General features: G+C 43.8%; 1 long non-coding RNA gene across 35 annotated transcripts in view; it reads right to left on the bottom strand.

Moving 5' to 3' along the window:
* LOC116941535 (uncharacterized) overlaps positions 1-17,253 on the bottom strand; it is a 28,056-nt gene extending 10,803 nt beyond the window's left edge. For 2 of the 35 annotated variants that reach the window (XR_012941583.1, XR_012941586.1), the window contains exons 1-2: positions 17,032-17,252; positions 12,769-12,833 (exon numbers count right to left, since the gene is read on the bottom strand). This is a non-coding gene — a long non-coding RNA (uncharacterized LOC116941535). The other 33 variants (XR_012941565.1, XR_012941566.1, XR_012941572.1 and 30 more) reach the window with 19 other exon arrangements.
* Between the last annotated feature and the right edge of the window lie 1,540 nt (positions 17,254-18,793).

Below are 18,793 nucleotides of genomic sequence, written 5' to 3'. Positions count from 1 at the left end.
TCTCTGCTGACCGTGACTTCAAATGCTTTTTTTTTCACACGTGATGCTTCAAACTTTGTGCCGGGCAGCCCTTAACACAAGGCCTACGTATTAATTTTCAACGCAGAAAATATAAGAGCTATCGACATGAACCAACTTCTTCTCTGACCACCAATCAACCTATAAGTAAACAAGCAACTTACCGAATCAACCAGCATAAACAATGGACAGCAGTAGGTTCGGATTAAACATTAATCCCGTACCTCACCACTGTGAGCGACTGCGTGGGCTGAATGGAAGCCTGCTTGCCCATTCTTCCCCCTCGCCAGGAGCATTGCAGTTTGTGCAGCTTGCTTAAGGCAGTCAACATAAACACCCCACTCCCAGCTAACCAATGGCGCACAGCTGAGAGTGTAGGGTGTTTACATTGACTGAGCCTCATAGTCAAAAAGGGCACTGCACTCCAGCCACTTTGCCCATCAATCGGTCCATCAGTTAAACAAAGGCTTTTTTGTGAAAACCAGGTGTGAGTCCATTGAGACGGCACATCTCAATCTAGAAAGACGTGGGTGTAACACAATACAGGTGAGCTTAAACAAACACTAAGGTTTGTCAGTGGAATATATTTGTGTAAATCAAAATCAGTGAAAAAAAAACCCCAGGGGAAATAAGTATGCAGATTTGATGTAAATAATTTAGCCTACACCATTGTGAGAGGGCAATAGCAGTCACCCAAAGGTCAGGAGATGACCACAGGCATTGCCGCTGTTTCCACCACACATCGCCATCTCTTCCTCCCTGCTGCTAGATCCCGGAAACTGTTGCGCAGCCCACAGCTGATCTTTAGCATCGGTGACTCTAGGGCCTCCATTGGTCGCCAAGCCTCTGGAGCCTACCTTGGTGACTTCTAGAAGAGACTTGTACCTGCAATAGTAATGTGGAATTTCCACCACTGGATCAAGGCCACCAACAGAGATGAGCACCTCCCAAAGCCTTGTTTCAACACAAACGGACAAAGACTTCACTTACTTTAACCTAAATTCGTAATGAATAAATGTCAAGAAGTAAAGCAATGTAAAATATAATGCTCCAAAATAAATCCACAATAAACACGACACTACTGATCTAATTATTGTAGGAATCAATATAAAAATGTAACAAAAAATTACTTGTGCGATCGTGGCAGCCGTTTTAATGAGCCACGGAAAATTACAGACGCTTACTTCCACACTTTCCAACTGAGCGTAATATTTCGTGTTTGCTCGAAACAAGACCAAAACTTAATCGAAGATCCCCCTCACCGCTCGCACGCGCGTGAAAAATGTATCAACACAGCTCCCTGCTTCAGTGAGACTTGTTAACCGCTGACAGCGGCCGCTAAATGGGCTGCAGTTTTAATGCAGCCACGCGGGGGGATGAACGAGTAACAGAATTAAAGGTTGGGAGCACTGCACTGTACAGCGAGGATGGATCAGCTGATGCGTTAATACGATCAATGATTGCACTGCGAACAAAGACTAAACTAAATGGGAGAGCCGAGTCGAGAGGCCGCATAAACCTAGCCAAGATTATTGGTTCGCACTTCCGAGCACCAGGGCACACACGTCTGGGTGTGGTAAACCCCCGTCTTCAGGGAGCATTCATGTTATTCACACATTCAAAAAAACATCCCGCGCAGATAATAACGTCGGCTAATAAGCGTCGACAAAAGGAGAGTAGACAGGTGAAATTTCAATGTATTTATGGTTCATGCAAAATTTACACAAATTATATACAAATGTTACATTCGCGCGACTGGAGTGAGCAAGAATAAAAAATAAAATGGAAAAAAATAAGGTCACTAGCTAACCAGTTATGAGATCTCCTTTGCCAGTAGCAAGATGTAATAGGTTTTTACTCTTTAATCTGGCAACAAAACTGATACCTTTTTACAAGGGTCAAAATGCAAACAAAAAGACAACACTGATAATGTGTGCACTGTCCTTGAAATTGATTGGCCCACACCCCAGACAGCTTTTCTTAAGAGCCCAGTCTCACATGGTGTTGGACCAGATGACGCCAAAAGGCGCACAACTCAAAGACAATGCACCATCAGAGTATTGAGAGCTCGGGTAAGCTTTTACATTATGAGACCTCCTTTGCCAGTAGCAAGATATAATAATAGGTTTTTATAAAAGGGTAAAAACCTATTATTATTAGTTAACCAGTGTTTTTACTTTGTTGCTTGCGAGGTAGATCAGCGAATGTCAAACTGTAATTGGGTTAACATTTAATAATAATACATTGTATTTGTGAGCGCTTTTCTGAATACTCAAAGACACTTTACATAAAACCATAAAAGCAGCAAAAACAACATCAAATGGTAAAAACACTAGAAACACATTAAACTTAGCTAAACATTAAAAGCAATTTTAAAAAGGTGAGTTTTAGTCAATGATTTGAACGCTGGAAGGTCGGTGCAGTCACGGATTTGTTAATGCGCCTTCATGACATTATAAGTAGTAAAGGAACCACATACACATTCAGCACTGTGGCTCACTCAGTAACCGAGCCCCAGGATTGATAGCAAATCGAACGGCAGGCATGCTCAGCAAGACAGGAATAGAGGCAAATTGACCGCGCACAGCAAGAAAACACACGCACACATCACAGTCTGTCCTATCAAGGATTCAACTCTCAACATGGGCTTTCCAGAGAGCACAGTTAAGTGCAGCCACACTTGCACAGAGAGAGTAGAACGCCATCAATAGTCCAAGGAAGTGAAAGGGTCACACACGCGCTGAGTGCGGGCTGCATGAAAGTACCAAGACTAATATTTCCATTGCAAAGCCAGGGACTAATTTAGCAGTGTCATTCATCATTTGGTTCAGTTGAGCAGGACACTTCATATGTCTTAGTATGGCAGTGATTGAGAGTGGGTGAAAACACTGTATGGATATTGGTCTTACAGTGGCAGTAATGACAGATGTTCAAACTTTATATATTATATTGGACGATGGAGACTATGAAGAAGGGCGTGATGGTGGTGGTGGTGGCACACGTCTGTGATCCAGTGCTTTGACGATTGAGTTGGTGTATTAAGCAGATAAGCAGATCTTTGTGCACAGACATCCCCCAAAATCACTGAAGTGCACAGCATTTTGTAAAATAGATTTTAAGCATGCTGTAGATAAATTCAAAAGAGCAGGTAACTGTCTCAATGCCTTAGGGAGTGGCTTCAACATAATGTTGTCATGAACTTAGACCTCACCACTAATCCACAGCTGCCCACGACTACATACGACTTGAGTCACAAATATACACCTTAACCCCCCCTCCCCCCCAAACACGAATAAGCCATGGAGAGCAATGCTGGGCTCTCTAAAATTAAGTCTTGAGACTAGGCGACGCTTTCTAGACAAATTATATTTTAATTGTTATTATGCAGCCTAATCCTCTTTTGAAATATCTGCAACTATTTTTGGGGTATTTTAAATAAATGACATGTCCATGCGTATCTGGTTTTCCAGGTTTTTCTCGCAAAGGGTTACACAATAAAGTTGTTATTGCCGGTAGAACGGTCAATCTCTAAAAAGCAACAAAGCACTGTCAATACACATGCATGAGCAGATATTTTAAATACTGTATTTAATCCAAATTTCAGTGAGCCCAGCAAGTGCACTGCAAGTCAAGTCCATTGCTTAAGAATCTGTCACTTCAGATTTCCACTTCCTTTGAGTAACTGCAAGACAGTTATGGTGGAAGTCTGCATTATGGTCAAGGTACAGCGAGTACAGCAGCAGTTTCAGCAACAGCCAGCTACTTGCAAATGAGTTCAAGTCGATATCTCCCTGCTCAAACGCACATCGGATAATTATCATCTCCACTGACAACAACGGGCCAGTCGGTGAAATTTCCTCATTCCCATCGTTGGGGGGTCAATCTCTCCGTAAGATGGCTTGGAATTCCTACAACACGGTCTTCAATATTTTTTTTTACCGTAGAGGAACGACGGAAGGGCTGAGTTAACATTTGAGTGGGATTTGAACTCTGCCTGCGAGCCCAGCACCACGGGGCCACATAACATGTGCCGAAATGGAACAGTGACATCGGTTAATGGTTTTTCGGTAAACGCTTCGACTCCCATAAGACCCCATAGTTTCAACTCACGTAAAATTTTTGATTAACGGTATGTTTACGTTATACAATCAGCGATGCTCATTTCTGAGCGTTTAGACCTCGACTGGCTTTATTGTTAATGCTTTTAACATGTAATTCCTATATTCGATTAAGTAATTTCGGTTACTGGTAGTTTTCGTGGAACGGATTAAAAAACTTAACCGAGGGACTACTGTATAGGTATTTACTTTGCAGCCTTCATCTTCGCATTTGTAAATATAAACAGATTTTCAGCAGGCAGTGCATTAGTTCATAAGCGAGATGAGAATTACTGATGACGTCAGTGAATGAGCTCAAGCGAAGTGGCGACAGTACAATTATTCCCCTTGCTGTCAAGGACCAAGTAGACCCCATTTAAGAACCGTGAAAAACCAGCCCAGTAGATTAATCACTTCAAATATTCCATGGTGAAAATGGGGAACTTTTAATTATTTTTACCCAAAATTATATTTCTCTTGTCATATTGGAGCAATGTTTTGAGCTAAATGCATTTAGACAGGGACATCTGAAAATTGGGCAGTGCACCATCTTGTCCATAATATAAGTTTTTGTGCCAGATCGCATAAATATAAATGTCGTTAAACCCACCACCACCCGACACAGCCAATTAGTAAGGTTTGTCACATAAACAAAAAATGCCAATTCGTTACTAGTTCAGCACACCCGTGTGTTGGAGAGTAAAAGCAATAACATTTACAATTTTGAGTACGACGTTTCGCAGGCAAATAAAACATGCATCATCAGGCAGACAGCCAGAGTTGTGGAAAAATCCTCCTGCTTCGGTCTTAAATAGAGGGATGAACGTAGTGTCGTCACTTGTGAGCCAATCATGTCGAAGGCCAGGGGGGGGAGGGGGGGAGAATGACCCCCAGAAGATGGTGTAACAAAACTTACTTATGAAATCAATTCGAGATGCTCCTTTATACACACTCAGGACACACCTTTAACAGTCCTGACAGTGGGTTTTTTTTCTTATGGTTAGCTGACATGTTTAATCCTCAAGAGTTGGACTATGCCAGAGTCATTGGTGACCAGACTGAAAACCATCATGCATAATCAAGAACGACTGAATCACAAATGCAAACCCCCGAATCTCAATGCTGTCAGGTCAGCACCGCTCTGACACAGCATTAGCCCCCAGAACCACACGGCCATCTCCAAAAGGGTCTGCAGCAAACATGAAAAGAACCTTGAGCAGTCACAGCTTCAATTACAGAGGACGGGGAGACAAGGCGAGTTCTTTCCCCACCCAGCCCACCCGGCTTAATGACTGCATGGATTATTGCACCTCGGGCTATAAATACACTCCACTAATAGACACCACACTGGAAAGCGGGCGGTTAAGTAACGAGATATTATTAACACTACGCTGAATTAACATGGCTCAACAGCAGCTTCCATTTTGGCCCCAAGGCCTAGAAGGGAGAGGAAATTTAGGCCGTGGCATCTGGCCAGGATTTACACCTGCAGCAGCCACACAGCAGCGTTCACATCGCCCTCACTTGGGCTAAGTGAAGAGGCACAGGTGCGATCAAGATGTGTGCATACTGGAGGTGGCTGGACCGCTCAGGGTGGAGGTCTAATATACTGTGTTCGAGCAATGAGCATGCAGAGATTCCTGGGTTTGAGTCAAAAGTTTCACCCACCCGTGATGAAGACGAGTTCTCAAGTGTAGCAGAGTCCATGTTCTCAGCCTGGTCACCAATGACTACACAATAATTTTGAATTTGGTTGTCACTTGCTTTAGCATATTCTAGCTCTGATAATGAAAAATGCATGGTTTTACTCCCACCCCTTTGACCATTATTTTTTCAGAGCACAATGGCGTAAAACCTTGGATAAGACATCCAAGTGATTTCGACAGTTCTGTGAATTCATCCTGCAGGGTTATTTCCTGAATTCATCCTGCAGGGCCATTCCCTGATACAATGCGAGAGAGCTCCAACAGGCAAATCTCACAACATTATGCCAATAAGCCAACTGTAATATAATTGGAAGAAAAAAAGACAAAAAAAGTCCTCCGCACCCTTGGCATAAAAGCCACACTCAACGCTATTTAGCAAATCCATAAATTTGCTCGTGATGTTAAAGAATCGTTTTTATCCAGCGAAAACTACAATCGAGAGGAATTGTAATTCTGTTTGTTTGCGAACGCTTCAAGTGTATTTAAAGCTGTTTCCTTGTGGGACATCCCCAGGCTCATTAAGATAACATAAATTCCCTGGCACACCCAGATATTCACTTTGATATTTTGCTAGCAAATGGGGCCAGTTGGCCCAGTTGCCCCAGTTGCCCAAACAAGGCAGCACAGGAAATGCCCATTCCAATCTTTTCAAACAAGGAGGCTTTCAATTATGTACTCAGCAGCACAATGTAATTGATGGCAGCTTCTGAGCAGTTCCTAACTGCCTTTGTCCAAAAATCTTTAAGCTCATTCCTGGAGGGTCCATAGAACGCTGGTTATACAAGGTTCACCGCTTCGAACCTTCGTACCGGCCCTCAGCAGCAAGTCAAGAGCGGGGGCACTAAAGAGCACGTGCTTCTCAGAGGAGGCATTCGGCTCGTTCCCTTGTCCGCTCGAGTGCGGCCCTAACGAGGCCCCACGACACTCTTGAAAAAACCGGACGACGATATGGGTCTGCAAGTGTGCCAATACAGCACGCTTCCCCCCCTCTCCCCCAAGCGGTCAAATTTTGTAACCAACGTGTTTTCAAAGCGGCCATAAAAATATAAACTCTCCATGCAATACTAATGCCAATGCTATGGAGCTTTAACGTGGATGTCAAACTGAGAAACCTCGATGCATTGTTCTTAATGTAACCAAGGCGTGGTGGCGCATGCCTGAAATCCAGCACGTTTGAGGCGAGGGAGGCAGTCATTTCATGATACCCACACCTCCAAGGATGTGAGGTGGTCTGCGAATGGAAGTACATCGAGTAGATTGTTGACATTATTCTTTTTGGATGCACGAGTGCACTTAACAACACCCTTTTTGAGCAGAACTGTCCCAAAAAAGCCTACACTCAGTCGAGGTCCTTTACTTAAATAAAATATCACAGTAAAGTATTTGTATGTGAAAAGGTCGCCAACGACCTTGACAATCACAGTTAAGGCGAGAACAGTCGTAATTGTTTATGCTTTTGAGTAGGAAGTGTACAATTTAATTTATCTCATGAAACCACAAGAATGCATTGATTGAAAAAATTAATGCATGCTGAACTCATTTTGCACCGTACGTAGCCTCTTGGGCACGTATGAAACTGTGGAGACCATGTACACAAACTGCCTTAATGCTTCGTGAGCCGAGCGCTACGTCACCCATTCAACATTCTTTGGTCATCTTAAACAAGTCGCACACACGGTGGGGATTGCTATACCCACTCTACTGTAAAAGCTAATGCCACTACTGCATTCAAAGGTCAACTTGTCTCCCTGCACAAGTTATCGAATTTGTGCGTTCATCTCCATCAAGTGGAGGAATTTACAAATTCCCATGATGAGAACCGGTCTCTCCATAGGACAACCACTCCCGACTCCCACACAGCGGTATGCATTTTATCAAATGTTAAGAGAATGGTTCGTTTCAACAACTGACCGAAAAATGAACTTTTATTTGTAGTCAGAAGTTGTAACCAGAGCCACCTGGCCAGACGCCGCCATCTCTCAATTAAATGTAATTTTCTACTTGAGATCACAGGTGTGAAGAATGATCGCAGAACGTCAAAAATCCACTCCTGTGCCAGCATCTCCTTATACACACACCCAGTGCACAGCACGTCAAACGTGCGAGCAGGAACGAGCATGTCCGAGGGCCGAATCAATTACCGACTCTTCCGCAATCTTTCACGGGCAAGTAACATGCTACAATTTGTAAGCAATTAAACTGTGGGCTGGACCCATCGTGTTCAAACTAATGTATTGCACACGCAATTCTCACACTGGCAGAGATTTCCAGTAAAAAAAAAGATAATACCTCAGTGCCAAGCTAGTACTTTAAGACGCCAACTTTAGCAGGCTTGCCCACCTTATTAAAATAAAGCCATCTGAGCAGTGTGAATATTTGGCTTAAATGTATGTTGGAAGGTGACCGTGAATCTGTAGGAGCACGAGCTTTGTGTGTTTGGCTAATCTTTACGTTCCAGTCAAACTCCAACAACAATATGCTACAACACAAGCACCCTGTAAACAAGGGTGAAGCAACCTCCATATATATAGTAGCTTGCATTTCACTTTCAGAAACTTGATGCACTCACTGGTGTAATCACTGTCATAGCAAAAACTGAAATACGCACAAGACAAGAAACTAACAAACACAAACTTGCACTGTATGGAAGCTGATTGAACATTGAGTGCACGCATTTCCCACGTAAATTTTTACACTGGAGGTCTGCTTATATAAACTTAGTACTAGAAATGTAAAATTGTTAACAGAGATGCCAGTCCCTCCCAGCAAGCCCTCAGGAATGTTGTGTTGGCATTGCAAACACAACATAATTAACTGTCATGGCGCTGCTCTTCGACTTACTGGGTAACATCATGTAACATTACTCAACGTTATGCAATGACTTGATGCCAAAGTTGAACATGTGCTGCTATATGGGTGACCCAAGGCATTTCATTTTGGTTAGAACACGCAGAGATAGCATGCAAGTAAAAGCTACGCTCCCAGTGAAAGTTACATTTCTTGAAGGGACTAAAAATGCAAATACACCAACATTAAGTGGATAATTTCCAAGGATAACAGATTGTAGGAGTGGTCACTTGCATTGAATGTCCCAACATACATTCTTTAAAAAAAACACTAAGTAAACATGGAGACGGAAATTCGTTTCTAAACACAACATACAAGATAACACAAGTTAGTTTGCCCAGAAAAATGTACCCCACATCAGTAAGCATACTTTTAAAGTACAGGCCACAGAGGACACACTATTCCTCGAGAAAGCGGCAACTGTATACTGAAAGGCCGGAACACAGAGTACACCACAAATAACTCCAGCCAAGCATGGCATGGTGTTGCATTGCACGCATGCAATCTGAGATGCTTGCTTTAAATCCGTCAGCGAAAGATACCATCAATAGATGGCATCAACAGGAAATGTATGCAATGGATAAGGAGACAGAGAATGAAAACGGAACATCAGTATATGTTTTCCCCTCTACCAGGAAGCAAAGTTTTTCGTTATGACTGTACGTTCGATCATCCCACATCTCGCCATCGGCAGAAAACGAGGCAGCAATTAAACGCAGCGCAAGGGTGGTGGTCACCGATGAGACGATTTGACACGCGGCAAACGCAAACATCTGACTGAAAGCCCTTTCACAGCAGCGGAGCACAGCTTTCAGTCGAGGATGTTTACAGTTGCTCGCCCCGCCAAGGCAAGCTGGGCACCCGCTCTCCCCACAGAAGCTTGCACACCCTCCCTGCCCGCGGCCTCTCCTTCTCCGACATGAGGCACAAACTTTTCAGTGCTGCCTCGTGGCCATGGGAACATTGTCTCCTCTCTTTCCATGCCAGCCTAAAATGAGCACTTCATAGATAAACATGCAAATAGGAAACAAAATATATGTTCCACAACCAATCTGATTCAACGTCCCAAATTTGGGAGAACTGTATCACGCCACTGAGTTTCATTCCCTTTATCAGGAGACGAAAGTGACCATTACGTAGTTTGACAAGAGTTATGTTACATATGAAAAAAATAAGTTTGACTATGATACAGAAGGAAATTATGATGGAAATTTATTTTTATAACGTCCACAATGCAGCAGAGGACTTGGACAAATCCTGAAAATCAACTTTGTGACAAGAAGCAATTCGCAAATTGACTCAAGTGCTGATACCACTTACTATTGTCACCCATCTGCTGTATCGCCAACGTTTTGTGAGACATCAGTTGGCACAGTTCTGTTTTAACTGCTCTACAACACATGTAACAATAGGAATTCCTTCTCCAATTCACAAACTAGCTGATGTTGACTTTTTTTCTAAAAGGTAAAGTGAGAGCTTTGAAGCACACATGTTGGCACAAAGATTCCCCGATTGTATCTCCAGCAAAAAAGACCTACTGATTACAGACAGATCTCTAGCCCCAGAGGGCAATCTGTCTCCTGAAGAATTTAAAAAATGCAAAACACAGCTGTTAAGTCACTCCCCCAGGATCTTGTCATCCTGACGCTACATTAAGCACACTTCCCTGGAAGCAAAATTTAACTGCATTGCAACTTTTCATTAACACCAGCCTTCATATTTTGAATGTTTGCCTAACATCCCAAAAAAGAGCCTTCTGAAAGTCTTAAAACACTCAGGTGTAGGTTTTCTGTGTAAATATTTGTTTTAAAGATTTTATTTATGAGGTTAAAGAGGCAGCCCACAAAACAAATATCGCCTATCTCTAAGCTACACATCTAGGCTGCAACTGGCTGCCCAACAGGAGTTAATGAGAAGACAGACACAAGTGACTTTCAGAGCACTCTGGAGTATTTAAAATTACAGCAGATATATACTGCAGTAACTTCACTAGAGACCACCTACTAAATACTTTAAGTATTTTTCTCATTATCAAAATAGTGCATTCATGTTGGTCACAATAAGACGCTAAGCATGTTCGTTTCTACAAATAAAAGTTTTTTGGGCTAATTAATTATTTCTGTAAGCAGATATTTTTCCAACTAGCTTAATTGCAATCTTTAAATGTGGCACAACTCATTCTAAAAACTCAATTTGTATACACTATGTTTCTTTCATGTTTAAGAAGAATTGTACATTAATACACTGCAGTATGGACTAAGAAACGCCAAAGAGTCTACCTCGAAACCACTCTTCTAGCTTAAATAAAACAGCTCACTCACACTAGACCAGAGACCTGTGGCCTAATCAAACCAATTAAATAACAAGGCAGAAAAATGTTAAAATAAAATTACAGAGAACGTATTGAATAACTATACATTGCACAAGACAGTGTTCAATAACTACTGTAACTCCATGAACATTTCAGCAGTACCATTTACGACAGAGAAGTGAAAACTGGTTCGAGACTGTTTAAATGAAGATAACGCCAGAAGATAAAGCCAAAGTTGTTTAAACAAAGATAACATCTTATGAAGAGCCAATCTAGGCTGTGTGTTCCAGGCTGTATGACATGAGTTTGACCCTTTATAGATCAGGAAAAAAAAACATTAAAAAGTATGGTCAGGTTATTCTTCATAGTGCTATCGTGTATTTACACCTGAGGATTAACACTTACAATGATTGGATTAGTCAGTGATGCCAGTTAGGTTTCTTCATTAATCAAATGTTTAACTTATTTTGTTCAACAATGAAAATCAAGTCAATTGGAAAGCTGTCAACGCACAGCTTAAGTATTATGTTTTTGGGTTTAGTCTTCCTTTAAAACCAACCTCATTTGTTCATAGACCTAAACATTACATTTGGGTGATGAAACGTACATATAACGTTTGTATCTTTCTCGACGAGTTGCATATGAACAGACGTTGAATTTATCAAACACTATAAAACCCACGTGTCCTCAACAAATTCCAACAACACTGTCGACATTACACGTTTTTTAAAGTTGTTGCAAAACACATGGGTCGTAAACTGCTATCAATTTGAGGCAGGAGTAATGTTCACTAATACAGGGTGGCCCAAAATTTAGAACACGTCGGGTTATATTTATTTTAGCCAATCACATAGGGTTCTTTCGTTTATTTTAGCAAATGTTCAAAATGACTTACATTAACATTAACGCATGCATTAATTATTTTTTGAAATTTATGGTTTTTTTAAGTTTACAGGCGTAATACTAGAACATTCATCAATTATGTTTCGTCTCCATTTATTTAGGGTTCTTGGTAGAACTGTGTCAACGACGGCTTTGAGGTAACCCCACATGTAGAAAAATAGATATTAACAATAACAGATAAAATATTAACTTAAAGAACAAACAATTAAAATTATTTAATGCAAGCGTTAAAATAAATGAAATAACACTGTGTGTCCTGACTTTTGCGCCACCCTATATAAACACAACTTCATTTCTCATTCTCTACTGCACATGTGCAGGCCTCTATATATCCACTGCTGAATGAGGGCCTCCTCCACCATGCAGGTTATTTGACCGTAGTTAACCAAGCTAGTCTGTGCAGGCCAGTGCACATAGGTAGCAGAGATGTGGGAGCATAGGGACACAATGCAACAATGGAATTTGCACCACTGCCCTCTGCTGCCAAACGCCTAGTCTACTGTACAGTACTGTATTCTAAATGCATTACGTTAAAAAAATAAGGTACTGTATACATACTTATCCTGGTCTTAAATGGGATATGTTCAATGATGTTAGCTATTACTATAGTAATACATATTTCCAAATGTTTACCAACACGCAGCACTTATTCAAGCAAAACAAGTTATTTGGAAACCCAGGGACCTAACACACCGACTCAACATTGTGGCGTTTCATTATTGGAGCATACATTCAATGTCAAAGTTGAACATCCACATCACCGCCTAGAGCCACACCATCAATAAAGGGATGCACAGCTACTTAACGTCACAATTCAGTGAATATTCAAACGTATACTTAGCTGGGATAAGAAACCCAGCACCACTTCTGCTTCATACTCACCCACCATCATCACCACCGTTGTGACCCAACTTGTACAGGATGCACAGTGCATAGCGACAGCGTCTTCTCCTGCACATAAAGACAAAGCCACGGTAGTTGTGGAGCAGTTCCACAATGTTGGACATACTAGTTGTGTAGATTTCACATATTTTAAATGTGGATAAACAGAGGGGGATTTTTTTGGCGTTAGATCGCATAAACATTGGTATAATAACGATGTGGCTTTTTACTTGGACATAGTATTCAACCCATTTGGATGTAGTTAATACATAAATGTTGTGATCATCTCTCTTAACTCGGGAAAACTGCAAGCCGTTGCTGCAATTAGACACTAAATATCAATTGTACACTATTGTAGAAAAGTCCACGCTGGGACGATGGTGCGTTAAGTTTCGTGGCCGTGTCAACCCATTGACTTATTCCGTGAATACGGTTAATATTTTCATTAAACTATGTAAACGTGCCTTTGAAATTGTACACCCTGTAAGTACGGTACAGTAATTACATTACCGTAAAATTAGGATGATTTTGAAACGTCAACCTGTGATGTTGCCAGACGTCCGAGACTAAGCAGTTATGTGTCACAACAAATACACAAATAGTGGGCGAGGAGTGAATGTTCAGTCATTTGCGGATTAACAAAAACGTTAATTAAATTCATCGCTTTATGCTGTACTGTATTCTTAGTCATGGGAATTGCCAAGACCCAAGGGCAAGACAATGTGACAGCTGTTTTAGCCGGCCGTGGCATAATGAACATTGGCAACTATTACAATTATTATAGTGTAGTAGTGTTGTTGCCAGTGGAGTATTTAAATTAAATACAAAATTAAAGCGCCAAGGTTAAAACTCAAAAAGTAAAAAAAAATCTACCTGCAAGCGGAACCAGTGCCGAGGTCATTCAAGCGGCAGCAATTAATACGTTACGAGGTTAAACACAAGAACACATTAACACGATGCAAACAATAGCACTGCCATTACGCATTGTTTATCACGGTAGACAATAATAATAAACACAATCGAGACAAACGAATTGAAATTGCCCAAGGTTGCGCGCAGAGGTCACAGCCCTGGGCCCCACACAAAGGGCGTCCCGTACGAGTTTCCCTCTAGTCCGTGACTTCACTCATCGTTCACTAACTCGGTCATTGACAAACTCGGTCAGTGACTCGGTCAGTCACTCGGTCACTCTCTCAAGTCACCCGTGAGTCGAGATCGTGCCATAAGCTCGGCTTCGTGGGCCTCGGTCTCCAGCCTGCACACCGCCCTTGCCTAGACTCCCTACCCAAGGCGTGGCGGATTTCCCCGCAGGGTAGGGAAGGCCGCAAATCAAGGGTGCGGCACGACCGGAGTTGGCGGGAAAGAGGGGGTTTTGATGACGTACAGGCGCTTATCTGTGCCGAAACTTAATTCATATTTGTTTTAACAGACAATAGAGTACAACACTTTTTTTCTTGTAATGTTGACTTGCTCTCGGCAAAGGAATGTGGAATTGTCACCAGTCGATCCGATTAATTGTATTATGAGCACCACCCCAAGGCTCGTTTTACGAGAAAACTTGTCTTTACATTTGGAAGTTATAATACCCTGTGTGTAACTGTATATATACATAACTAATAAGATATTGACGGAGTAAACTGATGTTTGGTTGTCGTGTTAAGGATAGCCTGGTCCCCGTCATATGAATGTGGAAACACCGAAACGAGTCAACGTCAAAAGAACGTTAACGTTACAATACAATATTTAATAAAACCGAGTTAACAAGGGCAGTGGGACACTAAACAAGTCACACAGCACGACATGTAACACTCGACCACACACAACTCTGGGCTCTCTCAACCCGCAGGGCGCGAAAGCTTTTGCGAAAATTACGGGCGATGCGGCACGGGCACCGTGCAGGCTAAAGTTAAGCGCCAGGTTTCGGCGAACAAAAGTTACGTAAAGGCACGACCACAAGTCATATATACTCAAGCAAACACACACACGAATGCACGTTTACACAACGTAAAACAAAAGCCTCGCTAACATGTCGTTGACCAGAAGCGTGGATATGGGGCATCTCTTACGTGGTTTTAGTAACCCGGAGGGGGAGGCCCGGTTCTTAAGTCTTGATTGACGGCATAAGACACTCGTTACAATCCTCAATGGTTACAATGCTGTGCTCGACGCTATCGTCACATCGACACAACGCTTAACACTCAAATAAACGCAACAAAGAAAGCCAAGACAATCGCCGTCAGAAGTAAAACAAGACTCGACACAATCACTATCACAGAAGCGCACAGCCCTCACTCGGGTCACCATTAACACCAACACAAGTCGATACAATAACAAATTACACGATGTGACAACACAATTTCGGTCATGACATCCGCTGTCCGACTGGACCAACACACAACGATCGCAAGGCTTTACTAAGAAGCTCTCTCAAACGCAGCAGGTCGACGAAACAACTACAGGAGGACATTTGACATCATTCCTATCGCACACGACTCTCTCAACGCAATTACTGCCGTACAACAGCATACAAAAACACCGGGGACACGATATGAATTACTGCAGTCAATGTGTGATCAATGCGCATTCCTGATGGACTGGACTGGACTCGTAAGAGTGCACAATAACAAATGTTATCACTTGCTTGCTTACAAACTATCATGATCACAGCAACAGTCGCAAACAGTAAACAAACCACGTGAAGTTAGCAGCAGCAACGTCGGTGAGACGAGCCTCGTAAGAACGACGACCAACTCTCTACAAACACAGAGGAAGAAGAGCCACTCAACACACCTACGATTAGCACGGGTGGATTACTGTACGGCACGAAAGAAGTTCAACAGTACATAACAAGCAAGCCTGTCGAAACACGCACGGAAACAAGCAGCATAAACAATGCGTCAAACTCCACGCATCGCAAACTAACGCGAACGATCAACTACAGCAAGCAACTACACAGCATTCACTCTCACGCAACCAGCACCACCACTCACCACGACGGTCAGAGGGGCAACAACGAGCAACAATCGAGCAGCAACCAACACCGCCAACCACAAAGTCGCCCTCTTCAACACTGACAGACTACCTCGCCTGCGGTCGGTGGACACCAAGGAGATGATGGTGGTGGTCGTGGTGCTTGGTGGTGGTGAAGGAGGAGTGGAGCGTCGATGATGTCGGAGACATTGGATGACGAGTGGTTGAGATGAAGGGTATCGTGTGGAATTAACGGAGCTGTTGTTTCGGTGTTTGGGCTGGTTCGTGAGTGCTGCTGGGTGCAGGTGAGTGACAAGGTGAGAGGACACCCCGAGCGCGGGGCGAGTGTTATAGCGACGTGGACACGCGTTAATAACGGTGCCGGATTGCGGTCGCATAGTACTGTATAGGGCGAGTGGCAAATAGTGTGGCGGATGCAGTGACGGGAACGAGCAGGGACGAGGAAAGTGCGTGGGACGAGAATGCGAAGAAGATCGCGAGTGTGCAATGCGCGAATGCCGACGAGTGGTCAAAGTGTTGTATGCGATGGTGAATGGGGTTGAGCGGTGTGGTGGTGGTGGTTGTTGTTGTTAGTGGTGTTGGAGTACGTGATGGCGAGATGGCCTTGCTGCTGCTCTCCGTGTCGTCGCCGGCCGGGGTTAGTGGGGGGGTGGTGGTGGCGGCTCTGCTTGCCGGACGCCATTCCTCTTTGTCTTTGCCGTGACCTCTCCTCTCTCTCTCTCTCAGCGGGCTGCCCGGAGGGGTGTTACTCCCCCTCCTCCCGTCACCACCCCCTACCACCACCACCCCCCCTCACTCACGCTCACTTACTTGCCTCTTTACATTATTACGTTTGCCCACTTCGTAGACTTGAGTCTCCCCTCCCCACCACCACCAGCAGCAGAAGAAGAAGAATAAGCGGCGGTGGCGATCAGAGGTGTGGTAGCGGGCGAGAGAAGAAGAAGCAGCAGCAGCCAATAATGTCCTGCGGTGGATTCGTCAGATAAGTGTCGAGCGACTGTTGGGCCATCGTTGGATAAGTACATCGCTTGAAGCATGGTGCAATCATCGGGGGGGGGGGGGATATATATACGTGCAGCGAGTAAGCTGTATTACGGGGTTGCACGTGTGCACAAGGCATCCTTGCCACCGCTGGCATGTACCGAGCGAGTACCGAAACTTTAAGCGTCCGTCGAGTGCTGTGGAGCTGACGAGGAACGAGCGAGCGCACTGACGAGCACACGACCTGTCCTGAGCAACGCGACGCCGAGGGTAACGACCGAAACGACGGTCCTACCTATTACGCCTGCGATATGGTCTGTACGTGCTGCTGCTGCTGCTGCAACAACCAGCAGGAAGAACACTGGCGAGAGACACCGTGCTGCGTGTGTGTGAGAGAGAGAGATAGACCGGGAGCCCGCGTGATGGGAAAGAAGACCGTAGGGGAGGGATGAAGGAGAAGCGAAAAAGATGACTGCTGCTGCTTCTGCTTGCTGGCGCCATCCCGTCTGCATTTCCCAGAGCGCATGGGCAAGCGAGGATTGGGTGGGGTGGAGGGAGGGGAGTTGCCCCACTCCACTCCATAGTTGGCAGTTCTCGGAAAATTAAATCCTTGGAACTAAAGCAAAACAAACTTCCAAGGTTTTTTTTAGTTGAAGAAGAATGGGGTGAAAAATAGGAGAGCTTAGTTGTACTGTTGATAGTGAGCGCAATGTTCACGTCTTGGCGAAACAGGCGTTAGAGGGCTGTGTAAGCCCTTTGTCGCATTCTGGATGTTTTAGTTGGGGTTTTTTTATCCGCTTGTTTGGTGAATAAAGTGCCGTTCATTCGAGTAAAACAGGTTTGTAAAGTGACGGGTGGATGAGTAATTCATACCTCGTGGGATAGTACATACACGATTGAAAAATGATATCTTTGAAGGCCAATAAAAATCTAAATAATACATTGCGCAAAATATATTTGGGTGGAGTTGAGTGATTTTCTACTTGTAATTGTAAACCCAGCCGCACAGTTTAACCACACGTTTGGCAATAATTGACATGCTCCACCCAAAGTGAATTAAACCATTAAACCTGGTGGTTAAAAAAGAAAACCTGTAGTTTAAAGATTATATACATTGTCTAAAGTACAAACTATGAATCCTTGGAATTTGGCTATCCCAGCAATGCGTTGTAACATTTACTTCAACATGGACACAAACGTACAAATATCAAGTAGAAACAAACCTATCTTTACATTCTCCACACTTATATAATGAGTGCGTGTTAAGCATTACATAATTTTGCGTCGAACTAGGTAGGACACATCTGAGAGAAGGATCCTTGCCTAATTAACGTCTGGCAGGTCACCAGCGATTGATTCAAAGTAATCCGGCTGACTGCTGATGAGACACTCAGTACCGAAGCCGGTCCTATGTAGAGTGTTGCTTGCCAGTTTTTTTGTCAGTTCCATTTATTTGGTATAGCCCTGAGGCTCATTCGGCTCTTGAATCGGGTTCAACCGCAACAAACATGAACAAGAAAACATCTTAAAGTGACTGCGCAAACAGAAAAATCCAGTAAAAAAACAGCAAAATGCTGCTGAAAGAGCAGCGGGGAGGAGGTAGTGTGGGCGTATGAAAGAAGGCCTCTTTTATTGATGTCATAACGTGGAGAGACGGACGAGTAACTCAAATATATTGCTCATCCCTTTGAACATTACAACTTTGCTCACACCAGCCTCTGTGGGGGGAGGGAATTGGTGGTGAACGCAGAGGGGAAAACCTCCGATCTGACAACAGCCCACTCCCCACCACCACCACTCGGTGACCCCTGTGCGCGAGAGCCCATTGGCTGGGCCGCGAGTGCGGCACGTGACCGCCAATCTTGAGCGATGACCAATGGGAGCGGCGCGGATTTTGAGTGAGTGGGGGCGCGGGGGGGGTACTGCTGCGTGCACACGGCAGCCCCCACCCCTTGCCCACGCGCTCCCTCCCCGTGACCACGTGGGGCTCTCTCAGTAATGAGCCGCTGTGGATAACGCAATGGGATGAAGCGGACGACGTCTCTCTCAGCATTGTA

This window comes from Petromyzon marinus, chromosome 12 (genome assembly GCF_048934315.1).
Source record: "Petromyzon marinus isolate PM22_M1 ecotype Great Lakes invasive population chromosome 12, UKy_Petmar_22M1.pri1.0, whole genome shotgun sequence".
Taxonomy (NCBI): domain Eukaryota; kingdom Metazoa; phylum Chordata; class Hyperoartia; order Petromyzontiformes; family Petromyzontidae; genus Petromyzon; species Petromyzon marinus.
This window is presented reverse-complemented; position numbering and strand designations above follow the sequence as displayed.